A 26,984-nucleotide genomic window follows, 5' to 3' on the forward strand; every position below is an offset into this window, starting at 1 on the left:
GGGTCGTCCAGTGACTGAACGGTAGCTCTTTCGAATCCTGGTTCCAACTGTCCACATGTCGAAGTGTCCTTGGGTCAGACACTGCACCATAATTTGGTCCTAGTGGGCCTGGCAGCGGCTTGCATGGCAGCAGTGGTGTATGAATGTGTGTGTGAGTGGGTCAATGTGAGGCTTTGTAAAGCGCTTTGTGCACTGTGATAGTGTAGATAAAGCGCTATATAAGTGCAGTCCATTTACCATTTCACTTGAATGTGATGCACCTTTGCTGAATGTTTATGGTGGCTTAAGGTTGGTAAAGGATTGATGCACCTGAGTCACTGATGATGTAGTGGTGCATTCGCCTGACTTTGGTGCAGGCAGCGTGGGTTCAGTTCCCACTCAGTGACGGTGTGAATGTCAGTGCGAGTTGTTGTCCATGTCTATATGTGCCCTGCGACTAAATGGCGACCTGTTCAGGGTGTAGTCCGCCTTTCGCCCGAAGTCAGCTGCGATAGGCTCCAGCACCCTGCGACCCTGAACAGGATAAGAGGTATTGAAGATGAATAGATGAATGATTGCATTTGTGGCAATGTGCATTTTCACCATCAACCTTGGAAAATGCAACCACACATTTACTCAGAGCTCTGACTATATGGTCAGCGGTGATATGCTAAATGTGAGAGATTTGCTCGTGATGTAATCGTTTCTATCATGCAATGAAAATTGATGCGGTCGTGTCAACTTGCTATGGAAAAAAGTGTGGAAAAGAAAAGACGTCATCCCTCCATCCCTCTCCAGGCATGAACAATTAAACCAAGAATAACCAAATGTTTACAGTGTAATGGCTGGATTGCTTGTAAAACAATGCGTCATGCTTGGAGATTGAGATGCAGTGATAACGGCTGTTGTGTTGTGTAAATATTCGGATGCTACGTTAGTGTAGCAAGAGCGATAACCCAATACTAAACCCACACATCAAAATAACAAAATGGACACTATGGGGTTAAATGGTATGATGGACGATTTTATATAATACTTCGAATCATATCGTAATATGATCGCTGCACAACACTACACGAGCACGGAAAGGAGCCAGACGCGCCTCTTACGCACAGAGCTGGAACGGGGCGAGATGGCTCCCCGCCGATTATTGAACATGCTTCTTTGATCCATCCTTCCATTTTCTGTTCCCTTATCCTCACTAGGGTCATGGGCGAGCTGAAGCCTATCCCAGTTGACTCTGGGCGAGAGGTGGTGTACACCACGAACTGGTCGCCAGCTAATCGCAGCCTCCTGTTCTCAGTCTCATCTTTTCATTGTTAGCTATTGTGGCTTTATATTTTTGCTGTGTGCTCGACACATAATTTGAGGTGCTTCAGCCCGTCAACCCCCAACAAAAGTTCAATGCTCATTGCTTGGGTCTGTTTCTATTTTGAATAATATTGATTGGGCCATCTGTAAGCCATTTATCTCCTTCAAAAGACCAATAAAGTAGTCCTCCCCACCTCTTATGCCCCCCACCACTGTTTCCCTGACAGAGAGAATATACAAAACCATACAACAGACACATGTTCCCGCAAGTTTGATTAATACACCAATTATTACCAGACACAAACAATTAACAACAGTAGAAGCAGCTGGGGTCCTGTGATTTGGGATATGAAAAAAATAAACACAAGCCTATGGCAGGCACATTGATCGAATTTTATCCTACTTCAGAAACCAAACACTGTCTGGTGCGTCCTTTAAAACACTTGAATTATTACTAAATAATAAAACTAATTATTTCATTCATATGGTCCTCAGTCGGAAAAGGCTGGCGTGCCCTCTCCAGGTCGGGGATGAGATCCTTCCCCAAGTGGAGGAGTTCAAGTATCTTGTCTTGTTCACGAGTGAGGGAAGAATGGAACGGGAGATCGACAGGCGGATCGGTGCAGCGTCTGCAGTGATGCGGACTTTGTATCGGTCCGTTGTGGTGAAGGAGCTAAGCCGAAAGGCGAAGCTCTCAATTTACCGGTCGATCTACGTTCCAACCCTCACCTATGGTCACGAGCTGTGGGTCGTGACCAAAAGAACAAGAACAAGCGGCCGAAATGAATTTCCTCTGCAGGGTGTCCGAGCTCTCCCTTAGTGATAGGGTGAGAAGCGCGGTCATCCGGGAGGATCTCAGAGTAGAGCCGCTGCTCCTCCACATCGAGAGGAGCCAGATGAGGTGGCTGGGGCATCGGATTCGGATGCCTCCCAGACGCCTCCCTGTTGAGGTGTTCCGGGCATGTCCCACCGGGAGGAGACCCTGGGGACGACCCAGGACACGCTAGAGAGACTACCTCTTTCGGCTGGCCTGGGAACACCTCGGGATCCCCCCGGAAGAGCTGGATGAAGTGGCTGGGGAGAGGGAAGTCTGGGCATCCCTGCTAAAGCTACTGCCCCCGCGACCCGACCTCGGATAAGCGGTAGAAAATGGATGGATGGATTTCATTCATATGGTGGATAATGCCTCCCCCAAATAATCTCCTTATCCTGCCTCACCTCAGTGGCTTTTTAATGCATGCTTTGTGTGTGTGCTCGGATGTGTGTGTGCGTTTGTGTGTCTGTGCGAGAGATAGAATTCAGCGTGGCTGCCATTCTGCGCCTATGCCCCCTCCGACCACCTCCAAACATCCAACCACATTCATTCATTCATGAGCAATGTGGGTTAAGTGTCTAGCCTGGGGACACAGCGACGACATGCGCTTGGGCGGGATATGAACCGGCGATCCTCCGGTTGCAGGGACTTTATTAGGCATTTGCACAATCTGTGCAAGTTCAATGACTAAAAATTTATCGTAAAAACATAAAAAAATGAATAAATTAACTGTCACGTATGGGGAGTAGCTGGATCTTTGTACAGGAGGCAGGGTGGCTCAGAGGCTGCGAGCTCGGAAGGCGTACTTACAGGTGGAAGTTTGGATATCATCGTCGAGGAAAGGAGGGATACTTGTTGTGTGAGGGAGTGTAGGGATTCCATGAGTTCTTGGAGAGTCTTTTCTTGTCTTCCTACGTGGGCTCGTTGGAGAGTGAGTGCGTTGATTAGTGCCTCCAGAGTTGCTGGGTCCATAATGGCTAAAGTATTCTGTCACGTATGGGGAGTAGCTGGATCCAAGAGCAGGCGGAGGCAGATGTAAAACGATGAACAGTTTATTGAGGAAAGGAAATGGTGGTGGTCCTAGGTGGGTTGACAGGCGGTGGTGAGGACAGGCGGCTGGCTTGGCGGCAGGAATGACGTGGATCAGGAACACGGGGGAAAACACTGAGAACAAGGAGACACAGGAGTAAAAAAAAAAGGAAACGAGGAATAGAGTTGCTTACGTAAGGTAAATGGGCCGTGGTACCGCTGGAAGTAACTGCAATACTTTTGCGAGGATTTCCTGGAATAGGCAGGCTTATATACCATTGGTGATGAGGCTGATTGGAGACAGGTGTTGAAAACAGAGAGGGGAGGGGGGAGAGAGAGAGGACGCAAAGCGCCCTCCCGGCTGCAATAATGGAACTGTAGGGCAGTCTATGACATTAACATTTTACAAAAGTACATCTGCATACATTAACCCTCCTGCTGTGACACGACACAAACTATTCTTCTAACACCATAGAATTTTTAATGAGTCCAGATAACTTGCTGCTTCATAATAACTAAAATAAACCAGTAATCTGGATTTTACCAGATTTTTACATACCAGAACTGATCCAACAACTCAACATTTAGGTTTTCCTTCATTTTTTTGCCTGGCCTTAAACAAAATTTAAAAGCTGACACACTGTTATTTGAAAGCACAAACAAAGACCTCCTGAATAGAACTTTCAACTTGTAAAAACTAGAGAGAGAGTGGGAGAGAGAGAGAGCGCATGTGAGAGAGAGAGAGAGAGAGAGAGAGAGAGAGAGAGAGAGAGAGAGAGAGAGAGAGAGAGTTTTGGCAAATCTGCAAGCACAAGACATTTGGGGAACACTGTGTTTCATCAGCACAGTGTATGTATTATCATGACTGCCTTAAAGGATTACCCTCTGGTCTTGGACTGCTGCCCATGAGACACTTGAACACACATACGTATACAACAAAGCAAATCCAACAGGCGTATATGTCTCTTTGTTTCCATCTTTTACTGACTCGGTTTTCTCTTGAAACTATAGGCAAGATGCAATTTTCAAGACAAAGCAAGAGTGTCGATGGTAATGCAGAAATGCAAAGAAATGAAAGAAAACTGTCAGAATTAGAAAACAAGCAATACAGGAAATGTTTAACTTTCTTAAAACAACAATAAGGTGAAGGGTGGTGGTCACTCTGCAGTGAAGATCTTGCCTCTCTATGTAAGGGTAAGACTTGAGCAGATGGTAAAATATTGGCATTGGTGCTCTACCATACGGTGCATACTGCACGGGACACAAGCTTACGTCTTGTCCCAACTATGCCTGACTTGTCCCAACTATGCCTGACTTAAAACAAAAGAAAGTAAAATTGGTGCTGCTGTGACAAAAATGCACCTAAGGTTCTCTGAACGCCGCAATGCTGACAGTATTTCTCACAGGTCAGCTGAATCATGCACAATGTTCTGCTCCATTCACACATTTTGTGAAAAGAGCTTTACATTTCATTGTGTTGAGTAACACATTTAAGAAGAAGAAGAAGAATCATCTTTTATTGTCATGAACATGCATGCATGCATGCACGCACACGAAATTTGTTCTCTGCATTTAACCCATCACAGTGAACACATACACATGTTAGTGGAACACACTGGAGCAGGGGGCAGCTGAAGCGCCCGGGGAGCATTTCGGGGTATCGGTGTCTTGCTCAAGGACACCACAGCCGTGAGTCCGGAGGATGTTGGCGGATGGTCCCGTCGGGGTTTTGAACCTAGGTCCCCCACGGTGGCAGGCGATGATCTTAACCATTGGGCCACGGCTGCCCCCAAGTTTACTGTAAACTTGTAAATAATTAACTGCTTGAACTCTCTTTACTGTTCTGTATCTTCTTTCCAAATACCATTTTGGTGTTGACTACAGCATCGTAGTCTCAAATAAACAGGGGTGAACATAAATGCTTTGCACACGCATTCATTTATTCATCTTCCATACCGCTTATCCTTCACTAGGTTCGTGGGCATGCTGGAGGCGGGATACACCCTTGAACTGGTCGCCAGCCAATCGCAGAGCACATATAAACAAACAACCATTCACACTCACATTCCCACTTACGGGTAATTTAGAGTCTTCAATTAACCTACCATGCATGTTTTTGGGATGTGGGAGGAAACCGGAGTATCCGGAGAAAACCCACGCAGTCACGGGGAGAACAAGCAAACTCCACACAGGCGAGGCCGGATTTGAACCCGGGTCCTCAGAACTGAGAGGCGGATGTGCTAACCAGTCGTTCACCGTGCCGCCTTGGTCTGCGCATGAGCACTGAAAATAAAAGAGCACGAGACTCAAGTTTGTCACTGAACATTTGCGTACCAAGCATTGTGCATTTAAGTTTATTTTTTGTAGTGGAGAGGTAGACAAGTCTTGAGTGGTATTGTGTCTTTTGAGTGAATGTACTCAATGGAATCACTTAATGCACTGGTCCCCAACCACCGGTCCGCGGACCGGTACCGGGCCATGAGACATTTGTTACCGGGCCGCAGAGAAAGAATGACCAATTTATATGATTTCTGTTGTATTGCAATTCACGTGTCAATGTGTTCTATTTTGAAAATTGACCGGATCTTCTCCGCCGCAACAGCTGCGCGTCTCAATTGACACGTCAAGACTGAACAGAACGTTTCTGTTTCCGGTCCCAGCCGGCTCGAACACTTCTGTTTCCGGTCCGAGCGGGCTGGGTAATGGGGGCAGAGCTCAAAGAACGAAATCATTTTATAAACTAATTCAGCTCATTACGTTAACTGAAAAGATTTGTTCTTTTGAACAAAACGTTCGCGAATGAAACAACACTATATCAGGAGTCCTACTTAAAATATGGGTTTATCACAACAGTTAACTCTCACGCACCACGTCCGCTCTGATACAGATACATTCGTAGGCTTCTGCTCGACACAGGCAGAACTACTTTTACGGAGTTAAAAGTCTACGCTCATTGAGGAGCTACGGAACTGCAGTCTGGTCTGGCTCCCTACAACAACTCCGACCCCCACTCCTGCATCGCGCCCACAGTGGACCGCGCCACGAACGGCGAAGGAGGAAGCAGAAGCGAGGCAAGCATGTGTGTGTGTGTGTGTGTGTGGGTGTGTCTCTGTATATATACATATATATGCACGCCACCACAGCCGGTCCGTGAGAAAAAATGCCGACTCCATGGTGCAAAGAAGGTTAAGGAACACTGACTTAATGAACGGATTAATTCCTTCATCAGTTCAGTTGAGCTCAGCCGTGAGCATGTGCTGCATGAGAAACTCACCTGCAAACGGTGCAACTCACAGAGCAGCGAAAAGGCAAGTCAAAATACAACTCCAATTTCAATGAAGTTGAGACGTTGTGTTAAACATAAATAAAAACAGAATACAATGATTTGCAAATCATGTTCGAACTATATTTAATTGCATACACTACAAAGACAAGATATTTGATGTTCAAACTGATAAACTTTATTGTTTTCAGCAAATAATCATTAACTTAGAATTTTATGGCTGCAACACGTTCCAAAAAAGCTGGGAGAGGATCATGTTTACCACTGTGTTACATCACCTTTTCTTTTAACAACATTCAATAAACGTTTGGGAACTGAGGACACTAATTGTTGAAGCTTTGTGGAATTCTTTCCCATTCTTGCTTGATGGACAGCTTCAGCTGTTCAACAGTCCGGTGTCTCCGTTGTCGTATTTTACGCTTCATAATGCGCCACACATTTTCATTGGGAGACAGGTCTGGATTGCAGGCAGGCCAGTCTAGTACCCTGTTGTACCACGTGCAGAATGTGGTTTGGCATTGTCTTGCTGAAATAAGCAGGCGCTACAAATAAATGTAGCGCCGAACCGTATTTACTGACATTGGTTTTCTGAAGTGTTCCTGAGCCCATGTGGTGATATTCTGTACACATTGATGTTGGTTTTTGATGCAGTGCTGCCTGAGAGATTGAAGGTCTTGGGCATTCAATGTTGGCTTTCGGCCTTTCCGCTTAAATGCAGTGATTTCTCCAGATTCTCTGAACCTTTCGATGAAATTAGGGACCGTAGATGATGAAATCCTCAAATTCCTTGCAATTGTACATTGAGGAACATTATACTTAAACTGTTCAACTATTTTCTCACGTACTTGTTCACAAAGAGGTGAACCTCGCTCCATCTTTGATTGTGAATGACTGACCAATTCAGGGAAGCTGCTTTTCTACCCAATCATGGCACCCACCTGTTCCCTATTAGCCTGTTCACCTGTGGGATGTTCCAAACAGTTGTTTGATAAGCATTCCTCAACTTTCTCAGTCTTTTTTGCCACCTGACGCAGCCTTTTTGGAACGTGTTGCAGTCATAAAATTCTAAGTTAATGATTATTTGCTAAAGATAATAAAGTTCATCAGTTTGAACATTGATCTTGTCTTTGTAATGTCCATCCATCCATTTTCTGAGCCGCTTCTCCTCACTAGGGTCGCGGGCGTGCTGGAGCCTATCCCAGCTGTCATCGGGCAGGAGGCGGGGTACACCCTGAACTGGTTGCCAGCCAATCGCAGGGCACATAGAAACAAACAACCATTCACACTCACAGTCATGCCTACGGGCAATTTGGAGTCTCCAATTAATGCATGTTTTTGGGATGTGGGAGGAAACCGGAGTGCCCGGAGAAAACCCACGCAGGCACGGGGAGAACATGCAAACTCCACACAGGCGGGGACGGGGATTGAACCCCGCACCTCAGAACTGTGAGGCTGACGCTCTAACCACTCGGCCACCGTGCCGCCTCTTTGTAATGTATTCAATTAAATATAGGTTGAACATGATTTGAAAATCGTATTCTCTTTTTATTTATGTTTAACACAACGTCCCAACTTCATTGAAATTGGGGCTGTATAAAAATAAAATGGCTTTTAGGGCAAGGCGATAAAACGATAAAGATATATCGTTAAATAACTTTTACCCGATAGACATGACACGTGGTCGAAAGACTTCGATACATTGAAGATTTTGACAGACAATCCGCACTGAACCAATCATGTGGCTGGAATACAGCCATGACAAGTTAGGCTGACAAACACAGCGCAGTAGCAGCCTGTCCCAACAGGCGTTTCTGTTGCTGCAGGTGTGGCACTCACTAGTACGAGAGCAAGAAGAAAAATAAAATGCACTACAAATTATGTCGAGTGTATTTTCACACACGGTATACAACCAAAACTTTTTAGCACCTGAAGCAGTGCCAAATGCCAATGCCAAGGTGGGGATGGGGAATTGGGGGCCCACACTCTGAGTGGCCCCTCGATTAATTAAAAACAAATAATCATAAAAAAAATTTAAAAATGAAAAATTATTTTGGGTGGAAATTATGTTTCCTCTACTATACCAGATCAGTTTTTAATTGTAATAGCACCAGTCACCACAAGATGGCAGACATCCCATACTAGCACTTCCACCGGGTCTTCGCTGTCACGAATATCATCAAGAATAGGACGCAGTTTATGTGTTCAACAAATTTAAAGGCAAGCCTATGTACCTAGGATTTTAACAATATCACTGCGGTCGAGTGAGCTTTTTGGCTCTAGCCCTTAGCTCGCTAGCTCGTAAGCTTGCCGGCTAGCGATGTAAAAAACAGTTGACTTTCCCTTAAGTGTGCCAGTTGTGTGCATCTACGAAGTAAACGTTGTTCTGCCAGCGGGTTGCTGCAATGTGAGCGGCGTGTCGGGCGTTTCCACAACAATGAAAATTTATCGAGCCCAGAAAAAACTCCCCTGTCCATTGTATGGAATGATAACTCGCACGACTTTGCTTCTGATTGGCTAACACCAAGACAGTACTCGTACTTTTGATTCGCTGTGTGTGGAAGCTCTTCACCAACACACACACGCACACACACACACACACACAGGGCGGGTCTTAAAGCAGAAGCAGAATGAATATGCTTCATGCTCCCCTGGTAATCTTTGTGCATCTCACATCAACCGAGATCTCTGATGTATATATGGGGCAAGTACCAGTTCTGACAGGGCCACCACAACTTGGCACCACTCAAAAAGGCTTAACATTGGACCTTGAATAATTTTTGAACAAATTAGGTGAAATTGAATAATTTCCGAAGGCACCCCTGATGTTCTCTCATGGCACACTAACTGTCACGATTAGTAATTGTATATCGGACTGGACCAAAAAGCAGGCGGAGGCGGACGAAGTAGATGAGAATGGTTTATTTGGTCGAAGCTCAGGGGTGGGGGTGGGGGTGTAGGATACCCGAGGAGTGATGGTGGTCCGTTGAAACAGAGAAGGTGCAGGTAGCGGGAGCGTGGGCAGGTGGAAGAGCTTGACAGCGTGGATGGAGGGGGCAGCAAAGCAGGAGACACGGAAGGAGCACACGAACAAGCGTCAATACTCTGGTGCTTCCATTTCGCCACTCTTCCGCGTAGGAGGTTGATGATGAATGTGATTTTCGATGTATCATTAGGATAACTCAGCGGTTGCAGATAGAATGCAAGGGAACAATTTAATAGGAATTGTCCACATGAACCTTGATCCCAAAGTAGCGTTCGGGAGAAGGAATGTGAGGCTCTTTGTACAGGAGGAGGGGTTAGTCGGAGGCTGCGGGCTCGTAAGGAATACTCACGGGAGGGTTGCCGGAGTGCATCTGGGCGGAAAGAAGAGATACTTGTTGTGAAAGGGTGTTTAAGGAGTCCATGATCTCGCGGAGGGCCTTGTCCTGTCTATCTATGTGGGCACCTTTGTGGGCGAGCGCTTTCCTCAATGCTTCCGGGGTTGTTGGGTCCATGTTGACCAGAGTATTCTATCACTATTGGTAATCGTATAATATTGGACAGGACCCAAAACCTGGCGGAGGAAGTAGATGAGAATGTTTTATTTGGTAGAAGCTCGGAGGGTAGGGGGGGTGGGGGGTATCCGAGGAGTGATGGTGGTCTTTGCAACAAGGAAGGTGCAGGTAGCGGGAGGGTGGGCAGGTGGAAGAGCTTGACAGCGTGGCAGGAGCGGGAAGCGAAGCAGCAGACACGGAAGGAGCACACGAACGAGCGTTAGTACTCTGGCGCTGGATTCCTGGATCTGGCAGGCTTAAAGGCAGGCAGCGGGGCACAGGGTGACACCCAAGCTTCAAAAGAGGAACTGCATGGCACAGATCATGACACTAAAGTGTCTTTAATTGTGTGTCTTTAAGTGTTGTCCACTTGGTCAGGTTAGTTTGAGGTAATAATCAAATTGCCATAAAAAAAGACAGGACATTGTTTTGTTATGTTTCAATTATCTATTATTATCAAGCATCGCAGAGTTATTTTTTTTTTACCCTTTCAGCAAATATATAAATGGTAATTCTGTGAACATTCTCATTCATCTAGGTCATTGTACAAAATTCTCAGCGTATTGAAGCGCTAGCAACTACACTGTTCAGGTTGTTTTCAAAGATGTTTCGCCTCTCATCTGGGCAGACTTCAAGCTCATGTTCAAAGGCTAACGAGACCAGCAACAGCCTGAGTGGTGGTGTACAACCCAAGTATTTATCCTCTAAGGTGGCATGACCCCACCAAAATTGTTTCACTCTTGGGCTGCAAAACGACAGTCGGTAAGATTCAGTGGAGAGAGGCCTCTGCGAGTCAACGACAGTTTGGATGGAATCCCCCTGTTTAGCATTCCTTTTAGTTGTAACAAAGGTCATGGACTCACTTGAAGTCCAAAAGTGGCTGTGGCGTATTAGAGGCTAAATTATTGAACCTCTTGGTGTATGTAATGTGTGATGTAAAAATGAATAGTTGGTACCAGCCTTGACAAAATGTCCTATTTTAGTACAAGTTTGCACACGTTGAACACAATATAAAGCTATACACAGTACTGTATATCAAACATGACCAGGAGTGATCAATCAAATATCTCTATGAACCAAGTTAACAACAACAATCGTAACTGTCCTCCTCATTCAAATGCAGCTGCCCTGCCGACACACACCCAGACAGTTTAATGTGAAGAGTCACGAGTCACAGCCAGTCAGAAATCACAAAAGCAGCAACCTGGTTGTTAAAGTAAAGCTTTAACAACCAGGTTGCTGCCATCATGAAGAACAGAAAATAAAATCCAATTTACTTTGATTTCTTCGCTAGCAGCTTCTTCTCTTGGCAACCAGTCGGCATATAAATGCCTCGCCTTCTTGCAAATAATAGTCTTGAAAATGCTGTCACTTGCTAGCTGTATTCCAACTATCCAAATGAGTAACAGCTTTTCGACTTGATCCAGAAATTTCTCTTGGTCCTTTCGAAGATAATTCACTCTCTTGGCCATGTCAGCAGCAACAAAAAAATCCTTTTTTTCCACAATAGTAGCAACTGTGGAATTGGTTCTTCCATACTTGCTAGCAAGCTCAGCAATACGTGCGCCATTGATATGATCCTGATAAACAGTGTTTTCCAGTCCACAGTGAGTCCTTCCCTCTTCCCACACTTGTCTGTTGCTTTTCTTGGACCTGTATAGAAATAGCAAAATGTGTAAATAAAGGTGGAAAACACAGAAAAGGCACACGATGACGCATTGAGCAAAGTAGTGACCAACCGCGACACTGGAGCGCCTGAGAGTGATCCCCATCCCCACAATGGGCGCACTGCCTGGCACAAAATAGCTGCGCTACCCGGCACAAAGTGGACGAATGAAATGTCTGCACAGTGCGATAAGGTTCGCCAACAGCAATAAGGTTCGCCCTTGGGGCAATATTTATGTCCCTTTTGTGGTTCGTGAATGGAATAGTTCGAACATAGAGGCCAGGGGTGTCACTAGGTTTTATGGATGGGGGAGGCTTAGCCCAGGAAATGCACAGGATGTGAGCGAATGTAGCACGCGAGCACAAAATTTCACTAACACCTAATGAAAACTGACAAATTTCTTTTTAACGTTTTGGGACAGATTTTCAAACAATACAATACTTGGTAAAAGTTCAAAGTCACTGTTAGATTTGTAGTGTTATTTCATTCTGTTTTTTAAACAAACACAGGGAGTATCTTTACAGCATTAACCACAAAAAAAAAAAAAAAAGAGAGAAATAATATATATATATATATATATATATATATATATATATATATATATTGTATGGACACATTATTGCAGTGTAAGCAGAACTGCATGCAAAAAAGGTCATTGTTGTCACAAAGTCAGCCAAGCCCAAAATTTTCAATTAACAAAAAAATTACATATATTATTATATAATTATAATTTCCCTTTAATGAATTAACAATGTAATCAATATAAAATTTACAGCCACAATCGCCAACTATTTGGTGGGTAGAAGCTTCAATGAACAGGCTGAAGCCCCCCTGAAATAGGCCTAAAACGACACCACTAATTGAGGCGTTCCTCAGCTTTCCATTTGGGTTCGACACCATCAATCTAGCCTTTGAGCATTGACTGGTGAAGCCTGCTTGGATGAGAGGTGAAACGTCTTCAACGACAAACTGAACAGTCCAGTTGCTATGGATTCCTAGCCTTGAGAATAAATGGCAAATGAAAGATTATTAAAAGCAGCATAATAAACTGGATCACTGAATTCAGTCTAAACTGCAGCCTTTTTTTCGAGGCCATATTTCTTTACAAAGCCCTTTTATTAATTTCCTTCTTCAATATATTGGAGAAATAAATAAATTTTAGAAAAAGATCATTTTATGTTTATACAAACAAATCGGCACATTAACTGGTGAATAGCTGGAAGAGGCTCTTCAGCCCAAGCCTTTAGGGTGAGCTTGGGGTTCGACACGTGTGCCTATTAAGAGGTAATCTTTCTGCTTTATGATTCACCATGACAATATGGGGCTGGAGCGCAGGACTCAGACAGGGGAGACCAATGCCAGATGTCGGTCATTAGCTCCCTTTCTCTCCTCTCTCTACATGCAAATACATACACAGACCTCATAACATTGACTCCCTCTGTTCTCTTTGACACGCTCAATCTGATTGCTTTTATGGTGCAACATGGTCTCTATTTATTTGCTTTTATACTGGAAATATTGAAGTCAAGCAATTTTCCAATGGTCTTGGCTAAAGGTCCGAAAAACAAAACGTCTGTGGATGTGTGCATGTGTGTGTGCATGTGTGCGTGTTCATGTGTTTGTGTATAGATTCCAGTTCTATTTCCATTCATGTCTCTGACACCAACAGTCACCCACTACTTTTTTTTTTCTACAGTACATGCCTCTAAATCTCTCATTTTCCAAACTATGCGTAGTGCTAAATGGGACTTGCATGTTTGTTGTCTATCTTTGTCCCACTAAGCCTTTTAACAGTACGTCTCTTAGTATGGAATAATACAGTATATGCAAGTCAAATGTTTCATCTATCCATCCATTTTCCAAACCAGGGTTGCGGGCGTGCTGGAGCCTATCCCAGTTAACTTTGGGCACCTTGAACTGGCCGCCAGCCAATCACAGGGCACATATAAACAAACAATCATTCACACACACATTCACACCTACGGGCAATTTAGTCTTCAATGCATGTTTTTGGGGTGGCACGGTGCAGGACTGGTTAGAGCGTCTGGCTCACAGTTCTGAGGACCGGGGTTCAATGGAGTTTGCATGTTCTCCCCGTGCCTGCGTGGGTTTTCTCCGGGCACTCCGGTTTCCTCCCACATCCCAAAAACATGCGTGTTAGGTTAATTTACAACTCTAAATCACCCGTAGGTGCGAATGTGAGTGCCAATGGTTGTTTGTTTGTATGTGCCCTGCAATTGGCTGGCAACCAGTTCAGGGTGTACCCCGCCTCCTGCCCGATGATAGCTGGGATAGGCTCCAGGACGCCCGTGACCCTAGTGAGGAGAAGCGGCTCAGAAAATGGATGGATGGATGGATGCATGTTTTTGGAATGTGGGAGGAAACTGGAGAACTTGGAGAAAACCCACGTAAGCACGAGGAGAACATGGAAATGCCACACAGGCAAGGCCGGATTTGAACCCGGGTCCTCAGAACTGTGAGGGAGATGTGCTTTGATTTATTATTTATTTGGCAGCATGGTAAATTCCTCAAACAATGGTTGCGTTAACATTGTGTCTGTGATCTAATCAGTTAAATATACTGTGTAATCAGATCTAATGATTAAATCTGCAATGCTGTGATAATATATTATACAATAGAATATATATACTCGATAACTTGACCTGGCCATTGCATTTATTCCATGGTGTCCTGTTCCTTAAAAAAAAAAAAAAATCTTCCTGTCTGTTGGTTTCTGTTATACTTTTAGGAATGGTACTACTCACTGAAAAAAGAAAAGTCACTGTTTCACACTCCTGAGAAAGTGCACCATCATTTGTTCAATTTGTCAGCAGTGATTACCACATGAGCTACTTGCAATACTAATGTGAATGCAAAGTTACTAAATTAAAACAAACTGATGCTAATGCACATAAATACTGAGAGTCACAAACTGTTGTTCAGACTTGTCAGTTCAAGCATATCCTCCTTGTTACAAAATGCATCACCTTGTCGCTATAATTGCTCTCTTGAAACATAATGGACTAAAAACAAAAAGTAGAGACTCCGACACCAGGCGTATGTGTTTGTGGACAAGCTAACATTCTTGAAATACAGTGTTATATTGGTGCACTGTTAGACGTTCCTGTAAATTCTAATTATTTACCACATGCCTTACAGTAAAAAACCTTAAAGTGAGTGTACATTAATTAACTATATTTTCCACTGCAATGGGATTTTTGACCTCACACAGAGATTGACTGTGTTTCGCATGCAGCAGAATTTTGAAGCCGTGTGGCTCCCAGCATGCATTGCACCATAACATGTTGAACTGTTGTCAAGCCAAAAGAGCTTCCGTTTTCTTTGTGACTCGTCAGCATTGGGAGGAGCATTGGTTGGGTATCAAGAACCGATTGGAAACGGGACTACCATTCTGGTTCTCCCGGAAATGTTCAAATAAAAAAAATTGCGGTTCCTAGTTTAGATGGCGACGGTCAACCGACCCCAAAGCAAAACCAATAAAGAAGGCGAACGAAGACGTGCTTGTGCCCAACGACGGCGAACAAAAGTGTGTCTTAACTTTGGTAAAATAAATGGCCAGTCGCCTCAGTGCAACACTTGGAATAAGATTATATTGTCCAAAGGAGGCTTTCACGATATGTAGAAGTCTGACGCATTCCCTCCCGCTCCAAGCCTCAGCCTACACTGTGCGGAACTTCATCCATCCATCCATTTTCTGAGCCGCTTCTCCTCACTAGGGTCGCGGGCGTGCTGGAGCCTATCCCAGCTGTCATCGGGCAGGAGGCGGGGTACACCCTGAACTGGTTGCCAGCCAATCGCAGGGCACATCGAAACAAACAACCATTCGCACTCACAGTCATGCCTACGGGCAATTTAGAGTCTCCAATTAATGCATGTTTTGGAATGTGGGAGGAAACCGGAGTGCCGGGAGAAAACCCACGCAGGCACGGGGAGAACATGCAAACTCCACACAGGCGGGGCCGGGGATTGAACCCGGGTCCTCAGAACTGTGAGGCTGACGCTCTAACCAGTCGCCCACCGTGCCGCGTGCGGAACTTCAGTCAAGTCAAATTGGGTGAGTGAAACAATAAAATATTTCTATGCCAACGTTGAAGCAGCTAACAAGTTAAACGATGGGTTGCACATTTGCACTGATGGTTATTAGCGTTTATTTTAATCTTCAAACTAATGTAAGAGCCGATGATAGAAAAAAAAAAAAGTTTAACGTTGAGCTAAAACTTTACCAAGCGTCAAACTATCAACTTTACATCACAATTAATTGGGACAAAATTGACATAACGTTGTCTCACAGCATCACAAACACTAACCTTGTGCCTCATCGGTGGGTAGGTGAAGGAATTGTTTTATAGTATTTGGTTCCATTTATTACTCTTTTTTTTTTTGCCGTTGAGGTTTACTTTTGTTTTTGAAATTCACCAGTGTCTTGTGAAGTTACTTTTCGTGCCAAAATGCTGAGTTCTGTTGCGTACCCTTCAAAATAAAAGGCTACAAGCTTAAAACAGGAAGTCAAGGTAAAACTTGCACATATAAACCATTTGTAGTGATAAAACAGTCAATAACTATAGAAACCAATGCTATATTTAACTTTTAGCTGAAATATTAATGAATATTAAGTCAATTAGGTTATTTCCACACACATTGCCTTTTAGTTCATAGGTTTGATATTGATTCTGGTGATAAAGAACCCCGAGTCAAATGTCCATTTGAGTCTATGCTGCGGGCTGCAAAGAAAATGGATGTTCATAATTTGGACACCCTTTATTTAAACCATGCAAACCTTTTTGACCCAGCCCCCTAAAATAATCGGAATCGAGAATTGCTTGAAACCGGAATTGATATGAGCAACCGGAATCGGGACCGGATTCGCTCAAATTCAAACGATGCACAACACTAGCACCACATAGAATAAAAAAGGTCTATTCAAGTTGAACTCTAAATTCTATGAAATGCCTAACAGTGTATTATTCCTGTGACTTTAGCGACATTCTTTATTATGAATTTTCACTCAAATTAAGGTTGTCCTACACCCGGACAATAACATGACTTGACTTGAAGTTGTTGTGTTCTTTTGTTAGCAGGCTACTGGTGGTCTGCGTAACTCTTTGTTGTCCACTATGTTTGTTTCCATAGTGTCTTTGAACATGATGGTCTTTCATTACTTGAATAAAAGCCTTGCATATTAAACAGTGGAACCTCCTTTTGACTTCAGTGACTTTTTAGGGTATGCAAGGCTGATTAAAATTGGCTGCAGACAGGACTTCGAACATGGCAGATCTGTTCTTGTCTGTTGTTTTTGGGTTTTTTCTGTGAAAAAGGCGGCCCTACATGGAATCCTGTTCCTATCAAGGTTTCTGCATCTCTTTGAGGATTATTTAATTAAGTAAAATTGTATTGTTTAAGTTTGGTTAAACAATATATAGTTAAGAATAGTATGATGATTATTCATGATATTGGTGGTCAATATGAAAAGTACATAATAACATTGAATTATATTTGTTTTTGATTAACGGCATGAAAAATAGCTTGCTTTAAATGTTGGCAGCCCAGTCAATGAGGCCTGGTGCTGCAGGAAATGTGCCATGCCCGTGTCAAACCTTGTCAATCAGTGCATTCTGCTTATCCCATGTCTTTCATTCTGTGCGCAGATTCTCACTCTCTCTTCGTTGGTCCCCACAGACCCATCAAAGGCTGATTTTCCACGCTAGCGGGTCAGGCAGGGAGGCGCACAGCCAGGAACAGGTGGGAGGCGGGGGAAACTGTGGAGGCTGGTGAGCCAGCATCTGAGCCCAGAGAGTGCTGGGATCAGGCCAATAACTGAACAGAAAATAGTCCTGCCTTCACACACAGGTCGGCAGGTCCACGTGGATTCAACCCCACACACAATTGGACAATATAACGTTCGATCTATTTATTGGAAATATGGCACTGTGGCATTTGTAAAACATTTTAAAAAAGGGTCTCATGATTCATGATTTCACTACCAACAAATGTAAAAACAGTATTTTGAGTGTCGTCTTAGTTTCTTTGTTTATTATTTTTTTCTGGCAAAATTACAACTAACTGAAATCAGTATCCATTTTTCACAAAGGATTAAACTGCTATTACACCAGTTAGGCCAGTGAAGCCATCAAACCTATTTCTCTCCTGGTATCCCGGTTCCCCACCCCTTTTAGATTTTAAACTTCCCCTGCCACCATCCATTTTATGCTGGGGTAAATGACTTTCCCCACAAAATCTATAGTGCATCTTTAAAAAGCGATAACTCTCACCCTAGAACTGTGACACTGACCCTCCCCCCTTCGCAGCAGGGCAGTTCAGGTTCACTGACCAGGCCTCATGGTTGCTGAAGAAACACATGCACATATATCCACACACTCAGGGCCAGACCCCAGGTGCACCAAGAGGAGCAGTTAAATTTCATCATTACCCTTTCTTCCTTGTGTTGTGGCTTTTTATAGGGCCTTTTTATGGCCTAGTCTGAAGGTGCCATTTTGGTCCCACTGGTACACAGAAAAAAGAAAGATGGGTGTCGACTGAGCGAAAGAATAAAGAGTGTTGGGACGAAGGCCTGTGCAAAACAAGGGAGACAAGGGAGGTAAAGTGTGCCTGAATGCCCACAAGCGTGTACACTGTCAAGTGCAGATGCAAAGGAAGTAGGGCACTTGGGAATGAGAAAAAAAGAGAAATGGAGAGAAATTCTTAGAGAGATAGGGCCATAAGTTGTCAGTCTGACTGCTGGCTGATATAAAAACAGTGATGAGGGTAGCAGATAAGGTAGATGATGAATGGGATGGAGACACTCATCCATCCCACTGAAGGATTTGTGGCCAGGGAGTCGTGTACAGACACTTTTAGAAATAATGGGCTGTACGTGTGTGGTGGGAGGGGGACAGGTTTTGTTTATTTTTTGGAAGGTGTGATGGAGTGGTGACTTGGAAGACAGGACAGGGCAGAAATAATGGCTTCCTTATGTAAGTGTGTGTGGTTGCTATTTGGTTTGTATGACTTGGTATGTCTTGTGAACGGATATGGAGCACATACTGTAGTGCATACTTCTATTACAAATTCCTCTGTTGCATATCTGTGATGACAGGGCTCTGCCATAACGGATAGATGACATCCACTCCCTCCAAATACCTCACTGTTATAAGCACTGCCCACCTCTTTTTGATCAAACTAAATATTGTCCATCATATTCGCATTACGACTGAAAGGTGGACATCACAAGGACATCATTTGGTAAACACACAGTGGACTGAGATATACAGTACGTCTATCATTTCTAGACCAGGAAGAACTATCAGAAAAGGCTGACATTGCAAAAGTAAATTTTTGTAAGAGCATCGGGGCATCACACACTGGGTTGCAAGGCAGGAAAAGAGAAGTTTACCTTGTTTTCAACTAGTCACAGATCATTTGGTAAGGGCACTGGCCAAATCTCTATTACTTTTTTTTTTTTTGTTTTTTGTTTTTTTACAATACAGGAAATAAAAATAAGTATATAGTATCATTTACCTACACTGATGGATTGGTTTATTGTGTAAAATAAAAGGGGTTTGTGGTGCTTGGAAGAAAAAGTTTTGGCAACCCTGGTTTAAATAAAGACGCTAACCACTTATTTGTGAATTTCCTTTAATTGTCTCAACTTCTCTATGAATATTGATTCTATAAACTTGTTACTTTTTGTGAAATTTGCTATTTATTTTTCACAGGGCTATGTTTATCCAGTATTAGTATCAAACCTATGAACTTCAATTTATGTTATTACTTTTTACTTTTCACATGAGTAGAGGCAAGGGCAGACTGGTGTACAGGGGCCGATGTGCCAGTGGGCCGGCCCTGCCAAAAGACAAAGAAGCAAATTAAACTGAAGGGGAGCGGGGACTTCGGGTGGGTGCAGCTGCCCAGTCATTTTAGTAATAAAAAAAAATTGCTGCGACTTGAAAGCAGACACACGATGGGTTTCATTGTGGTGTCGCAACCAATCAGACGTAGTGAAGAGCGGGGACCCTCCGTGTGTTTCTATGTGCATGTCCGTATGAAATGCGGGCGCAAGCCTACTTTAAGCCAAATTTTCTGACAACTAGCCGGCAGCTGCAGTTAAAGAAAATCGAGCGGCATAAATGGAATTACTAATTTCTCATGTATAATGTGCAGTATTTTCCCCCAAAAAATTGTAAAAGTCAATAGTGCGCATTATACATAGGTATAGGAGAAAATGAAAAAGCTTTCACATTTTATAAATGTACACTGTACACTTTTATTCCAATGTCACTGCCACCTTGAGGTTATAAGAAAGGTGTACACTTTCATTCTAATATGCTGCCACCTAGAGGTTATGAAAAAGGTGTAGCCTACACTTTCATTCCAATATGACAGGGGTACGTATGACAGCATATACTGTATGTACAGTTGTGCTCATAAGTTTACATACCCTGGCAGAATTTGTGAAATATTGTTTTTTTAACAACAACCATCATTCATTTCTTTATGGTTATGCTTTGTTTAATGATAATGCTTTTCTGAATGCTTGACAGTTTAATTTGAATCCCATTAAAATAAAATTAAAAGTGTTTCGCCTAGCCCTTCATGTTTTCTTTAAAGAATTGTATCCATCATACAAATTCCGCCTGGGTAATAAAACATATGAGCACAACTGTGTGTTTTCTCATTTACTAAATAAAAGTAAGGCTGTGAATTTCATAATAAGAGCAAGTAAATAAAAAAGTATTACATGTTCAAATAAAGTGCTTAACTTCAGAATAATTCTTTGAAAAAATACTTTGTTTTGATCATATAGGTCGCAGCAAAATCACGCATTGTAAAAATGCATTATACATAGGTAGAAGGGTTTTCCCAGAATTTCAAGGTCAACTTTGGGGCTGCGCATTATACATGGGTGCGCATTATACACGAGAAATTACGGTAGTTCCAAAGCCTAAGGGCACCGCGACGATGTGGGAACATTTTGGAATCAAGCCAGATGAACGCGGCCATCCCGCAAACACCAACGAGCTCATATTATATACAATATAGCATAACTATTGTAAAGAGATGTAGCTATTGAATATGTTGACAAAGCAGCGTTTAAAGAAAAGCTGCAGAGTTTTAAAAAGTAGTACCAGGTTGCTTTGATCGACTTGTTGTCATTAATGTTGCTACTTGGCACTTTTTCTTAATCAACTGAAAACTTGATTGGCAGTATATTGCCTGATAAGGCATTAATGACTGTTTATACTGCTGTTTTTTTTTTTTGTTTTTTTTTAAATCATCGGGTTAAATGAAATTTGTGTTGCCAATTCATTGTGATGTAAAGTTGCTAGTTTGACCTTTGGTAAAAATTTAGCTCAAAGTTAAGCTTGTAACTCTTTCTACTTTCTTTCCAGTATGATAAAGTAATTTTTATTTTATTTTTGTGTCTGTCATCAGCTCTTACGTTGGTTTGAAGACAAATATAAACTCTAAAAACCATCAGTGCAAGAGTATAACCCACCGTTTAACTTGTTAGCTGACTCAATGTTGGCATAGACGTATTTTACTGTTTCACTCATCCAATTGACTTGTCTGAAGTTCTGCGCGGTGTAGGCTGAGGCTCGGAGCTGGAGGGAGCGCGTCAGACTTCTACACCATGAAAGTCTCCTTTAAACAATATAATCTTAGTCCAAGTGTTGCACTGAGGTGACTGGTCATTTATTTTAATATAGTTAACACTTTTGTTGGCCACTACCGTCGGGCACAAGCACGTCTTCATGCGTGTTCTTCTTTGTTGGTATTTGCTGATTCTTCGTTGGTTTTCGCCACTTCTTCGTGGTGAGCAGGCTGTAGGCATCGAAACTGGGAACTGAATTTCTTTTATTTGAACGATTCCGGGAGAACCGGCATATTAGTCCCGGTTCCAATCGGTTCTCGATTCTCAATGCTCAACCCTACCCCTGAGTATAGGTTACAATTTCACAGGACAGCAAGAGAGGTTTAATTTTTAAAACCTCATGAAAATAAATTTAAACGTGTCTAATGCTGCAGGTGCTTAAACGATGTTCCTGAGCTCCCACTGATACCAGACAAAAGGAAAACAACTTGGGAACCGAGTCCAGAATTTGCAGCAGGTACAGTATAAACTCAAAAACAGTTCTTGTTTTCATTTGATGAATACTGTATATCTGCCTTTTAAGGCAATGTGTCTGAACGGTGTGGATAGAGTGTCTCCGTTTGGTATATAAAATACGTATTCTAATGTTAGCTGGTTATTTGCATTTGAGTTGACCTGTTTTACAGTTCAACTTGTTAGCTTCCTCAATGTTGGCATATTTTTTACAATTATGACGTCACTGAAGTTCAGCACGCTGTAGGCTGAGGAAAGGAGATCAAGTATCGCAGGGTCATGTTCACGAGTGAGGGAAGAATGGAGCGAGAGATCGAAAGGCAGATTGGTGCAGCATCTGCAGTGATGCAGACTCTGTATCGGTCTGTCGTGGTAAAGAAGGAGCTGAGCCAAAAGGCCAAAATGAGTTTCCTCTGCAGGGTGTCCGGGCTCTCCCTTAGAGATAGGGTAAGAAGGTCGGTCATCTGGGAGGGGCTCAAAATCAAGCCGCTGCTCCTCCGCATCGAGAGGAGACAGATGAGGTGGGTCAGGCATCTGATTAGGATGCCGCCTGGGATGCCTCCCTGGTGGGAAAATCTCAGCTGACTTAATACGCTGGAATGACTTGCCTATATCACTACTGGGAAGAATAGCCAAAATAAAAATGAAAACCTTACCTCAAATAATGTTTTTCTTCTCAATGATTCCATTTAAGCCCACATTTAAATGATTCCAAATATTAGATTCTGCCGTAGTAAATTTTTCTTCAAAAAGTAAGAAAAATAGAATGAGTTTATCCACTCTTCAGAAAAGTAAACAGGAGGGAGGCTTAAATGCTCCCAACTTTAAACACTTAGCTAACCAATTACAATACCTCATCAAATGAGCTGTGTAACTACTGGAGCTGTGGCTGTAAGGTGGTTGGTGTCTGTCGTGGCGGCAATCCCCGAACCCGTTGGTGGACACCAATGGTGAGGGATGCCGTCAAGCTGAAGAACGAGTCCTATCGGGCCTTTTTGGCCTGTGGGACTCCTGAGGCAGGTGATGGGTACCGGCTGGCCAAGTGGAATGCAGCTTTGGTGGTCGCTGAAGCAAAAACTCGGGCATGGGAGGAGTTCGGTGAGGCCATGGAGAATGACTTCCGGACGGCTTCGAGGAAATTCTGGTCCACCATCCGACGTCTCAGGAGGGGAAAGCAGTGCACCATCAACACTGTGTATAGTGGGGATGGGGCACTGCTGACCTCGACTCGGGACGTTGTGAGCCAGTGGGGAGAATACGTCGTAGACCTCCTCAATTCCACCGACACGCCTTCCCATGAGGTAGCAGAGTCTGGGTTCTCTGAGACGGGCTCTCCTATCTATGGGGTTGAGGTCACCGAGGTGGTTAAAAAGCTGCTCGGTGGCAAGGCCCCACGGGTGGATGAGATTCGCCCGGAGTTCCTCAAGGCTCTGGATGTTGTAGGGCTGTCCTGGTTGACACGCCTCTGCAACATCGTGTGGACATCGGGGACAGTGCCTCTGGATTGGCAGACTGGGGTGGTGGTCCCCCTTTTTAAGAAGGGTGACCGGAGGGTGTGTTCCAACTACAGGGGGATCACACTCCTCAGCCTCCCTGGTAAGGTCTATTCAGGGGTGCTGGAGAGGAGGGTCCGTCTGGAAGTTGAATCCCAGATTAAGGAGGAGCAGTGTGGTTTTCGTCCTGGCCGTGGAACAGTGGACCAGCTCTACACCCTTGGCAGGGTCCTCGAGGGTGCATGGGAGTTCGCCAGTCTACATGTGTTTTGTGGACTTGAAGAAGGCATTCGACTGTGTCCCTCGGGTGGTCCTGTGGGGGGTGCTTCGGGAGTATGGGGTACCGAACCCCCTGATATGGGCTCTTCGGTCCCTGTACGACCGGAGTCAGAGTTTGGTCTGCATATCTGGCAGTAAGTCGGACTCGTTTCCGGTGAGGGTTTGACTACGCCAAGGCTGCCCTTTGTCACCAATTCTGTTCATAACATTTATGGACAGAATTTATAGGCGCAGCCGAGGTGTATAGGGGGTCCGGTTTGGTGGCCTCAGTATTGCATGTGGTTCTGCTGGCTTCATCAAACCGTGACCTCCAACTCTCATTGGAGTAGTTCGCAGCCGAGTGTGAAGTGGCTGGGATGAGAATCAGCACCTCCAAATCAGAGACCATGGTCCTCAGTCGAAAAAGGGTGGCGTGCCCTCTCCAGGTTGGGGATGAGATCCTGCCCCAAGTAGAGGAGTTCAAGTATTTTGGGAGTGAGGGAAGAATGGAACGGGAGATCGACAGGCGGATCGGTGGAGCATCTGCAGGTATGCGGACTTTGTATCGATCCGTTGTGGTAAAGAAGGAGCTAAGCCGAAAGACGAAGCTCTCAGGTACACTTTACAACTTAATGGAATATTAATGAGGGAGTTTCCACCCACCCCTCTTGGAGCCATCACCTTATCGTAATGGTAGAGTTTGTGTGTCCCAATGATCCTAGGAGCTAAGTTGTCTGCGGCATTATCCCCGTAATAGGGTCACCCATGACAAAAAGGTGAGGGACCAGACAAAGCATGGCTGAAAGAACCCTTTATGATGAGAAAACAATTTGGACCTCATTTTCCCTAGTCCAGACGCGGGTCACTTGAGCACCCCTCTGGAGCCAGGCCTGGAGGTGGGGCTCCATGATGAGGGCCTGGTGGAAGGGCACAGCCCGAAGAGGCAACGTGGGTCCCCCTTCCCTTGGGCTCACCACCTGTGGGAGGGGTCAAAAGGGTTACGTGCAATGTGTGTTGGGCGGCGGCCGAAGGTGTTCCAACAGAAGCTCTAGGAACATGGAATGTCCTAGTCACTGACTGTTTGTGTCAATGCACCAAATAGTTCAGAGTACACACCCTTTTCGGAGTTCTGGGAGGGGGTGCTGGAGAGCGCCCCTGCTGGGAACTCCCTCGTTCTTCCAAGGGATTTCAATGCTCATGTGGGCAATGACAGTGAGACCTGGAAGGACGTGATTTGAGGTACGGCCCCCCCAAATCAGAACCCGTTCTGTTATTGGACTTCTGTGCTCATCATGGATTGTCCATAACGAACATCATGTTCAGACATAAGGTTGTCCACATATACACTTGGCATCAGGACACTTTATGTCGCAATTCGATGATCGACTTTGTGGCCATGTCATGGGACTTACGGCCGCATGTCTTGAACACTTGTGTGAAGAGAGGGGTGGAGCTGTCAACCAATCACCGACCAAAAACTCGGGAATGGGAGGATCTTGCTGAGGCCATTGAGAATGACTTCCGGACGGCCTCAAAGAAATTTTGGTCCACTGTCCGGCGTCTCAGGAGAAGGAAGCAGTGCACCGCCACCACTGTGTATAGTGGGGATGGGGAGCTGCTGACCTCAACTTGGGAGGTTGTGGCTCTTGATGTTGTGTGGCTGTCCTGGTTAACGTGCTAGTTCAACATCCCATGGACATCGGGGACAGTGACTCTAGACTGGCTCTCAGGATCTCAGGAGCAGTGGGGTTTTCATACTGGCCGTGGAATGGTGGACCAGCTCCACACCCACGACAGGGTCCTTGAGGGAGTTCGCCCACTCTGTCTCATGTTTTGTGGACTTGGAAAAAGTGTTTGCAGGGAGTCCTCTGGAGGGTGCTACGCAGTATGGGTTACTGGGCCCCGTGATAAGGGTTGTTCAGTCCCTTTACGACCGGTGTCATTGGCGGCAGTAAGTCAAATACGTTTCCAGTGACTGTCTCCACTGAGATTGCCTTTTGTCACCAATTCTGTTCATCACCTATATGGACAGAATTTTTAGGCACAGCCAAGGCGTTGAGGGGGTCAGCTGGGATGAAGATCAGCACATCCAAATGTGAGACCATGTTCCTCAGTCTGAAAAGGGTGGAGTCGAGGAGGAGATCCTGTCCCAAGTGGAGAAGTTCAAGTATATCGGGGTCTTGTTCAGGAGTGAGGGAAGACTGGAGTGGGAAATCGACAGGCGGATCGGTGCAGCATCTGCAGTGATGCTGACTCTGTATCGGCCTGTCGTGGTAAAGAAAGAGCTGAGCCGAAAGGCGAAGCTCTCAATTCACCGATCGATCTACGTTCCTACCCTCACCTCTGGTCAAAAGCTGTGGGTCGTGACCGAAAGAATAGGATTGCGGATCCAAGCGGCCGAAATGAATTTCCTCCCCAGGTTGTCCGGGCTCTCTTTGAGAGATAGGGTGAGAAGCTCACTCATCCGGTAGAGGCTCAGAGTTGAGCTGCTGCTCCTCTGCATCGAGATGACCCAGATGAGGCTGCCCCCGCGACCTGACCTCAGATAAGCTGAAGCAAATAGATTCTCAATTAATTAGCAAATGAATTGGAAAATATTTTTTCTTTAATTGCATTGATATGCTTATTTTGCTTTTTATTTATTTTATTTGGTACAAAATAGGTCTCGAAAATGAGTGCAGCTGCAGATAGAAAGGTCTACTCTATCTACACAAAATGACAAGCCCAGTGGCCAGACACAATTAATGACCCATGGCTACATTCAGGATGAAAAATTCCCCCTGCCCCTGTGTGGCTCCTTCTTCATCTGCTGAGACTGTGGGCCTCACATTTCAGACAAAAACATCTTATTTTACCCAAGTTGTCCCAAGGTGTAAAACAAAATATTTGACTCAAATTATTTGCTTTGTTCAGACCGAAGAATTTAACTTAAACTGTGATATTAAGATTCAGTATTTGAGTTACAACTTCTATTTGTTCCCAACCACTTGTCAATGCATCTAATAAGGGGTTGTTGTTTTTCATGGCCAGCTGTTGCCACTGTGCCATAAATCAGTCTTTTAATGCCTGTAATCTCATTTTATAACATGAAATATTTTGGTGCTGGACACAGTAGTGGCCGTGGCAGTGGACAAACAAGTATATTATATCCATAGGCAAGGCTGAAAAAGTCAAATGAATGATGACGATCATTCAACCAGAAAAAGCTGTGTTGGGCTCTATGATAAACAAAACATTTGGCATGAGACTAGTTTTTTTTTCGAGGCGTGAGAAAAAAAGATGCACCATGTACAAAAGAAAAAAGACAACACACATTATTATACATAATTGAAATATTTCATTGCTAGTTTACAGTTAGCGGCCGACTGGTTACCACATCTGCCTCACAGTTCTGAGGACCGGGGTTCAAATCCCGGCCCCGCCTGTGTGGAGTTGCATGTTCTCCCTGTGCCTGTGTGGTTTTTCTCCAGGCACTCCCACATCCCAAAAACATGC

The sequence above is a fragment of the Phyllopteryx taeniolatus genome, chromosome 8 (genome assembly GCF_024500385.1).
Source record: "Phyllopteryx taeniolatus isolate TA_2022b chromosome 8, UOR_Ptae_1.2, whole genome shotgun sequence".
Lineage (NCBI taxonomy): Eukaryota > Metazoa > Chordata > Actinopteri > Syngnathiformes > Syngnathidae > Phyllopteryx > Phyllopteryx taeniolatus.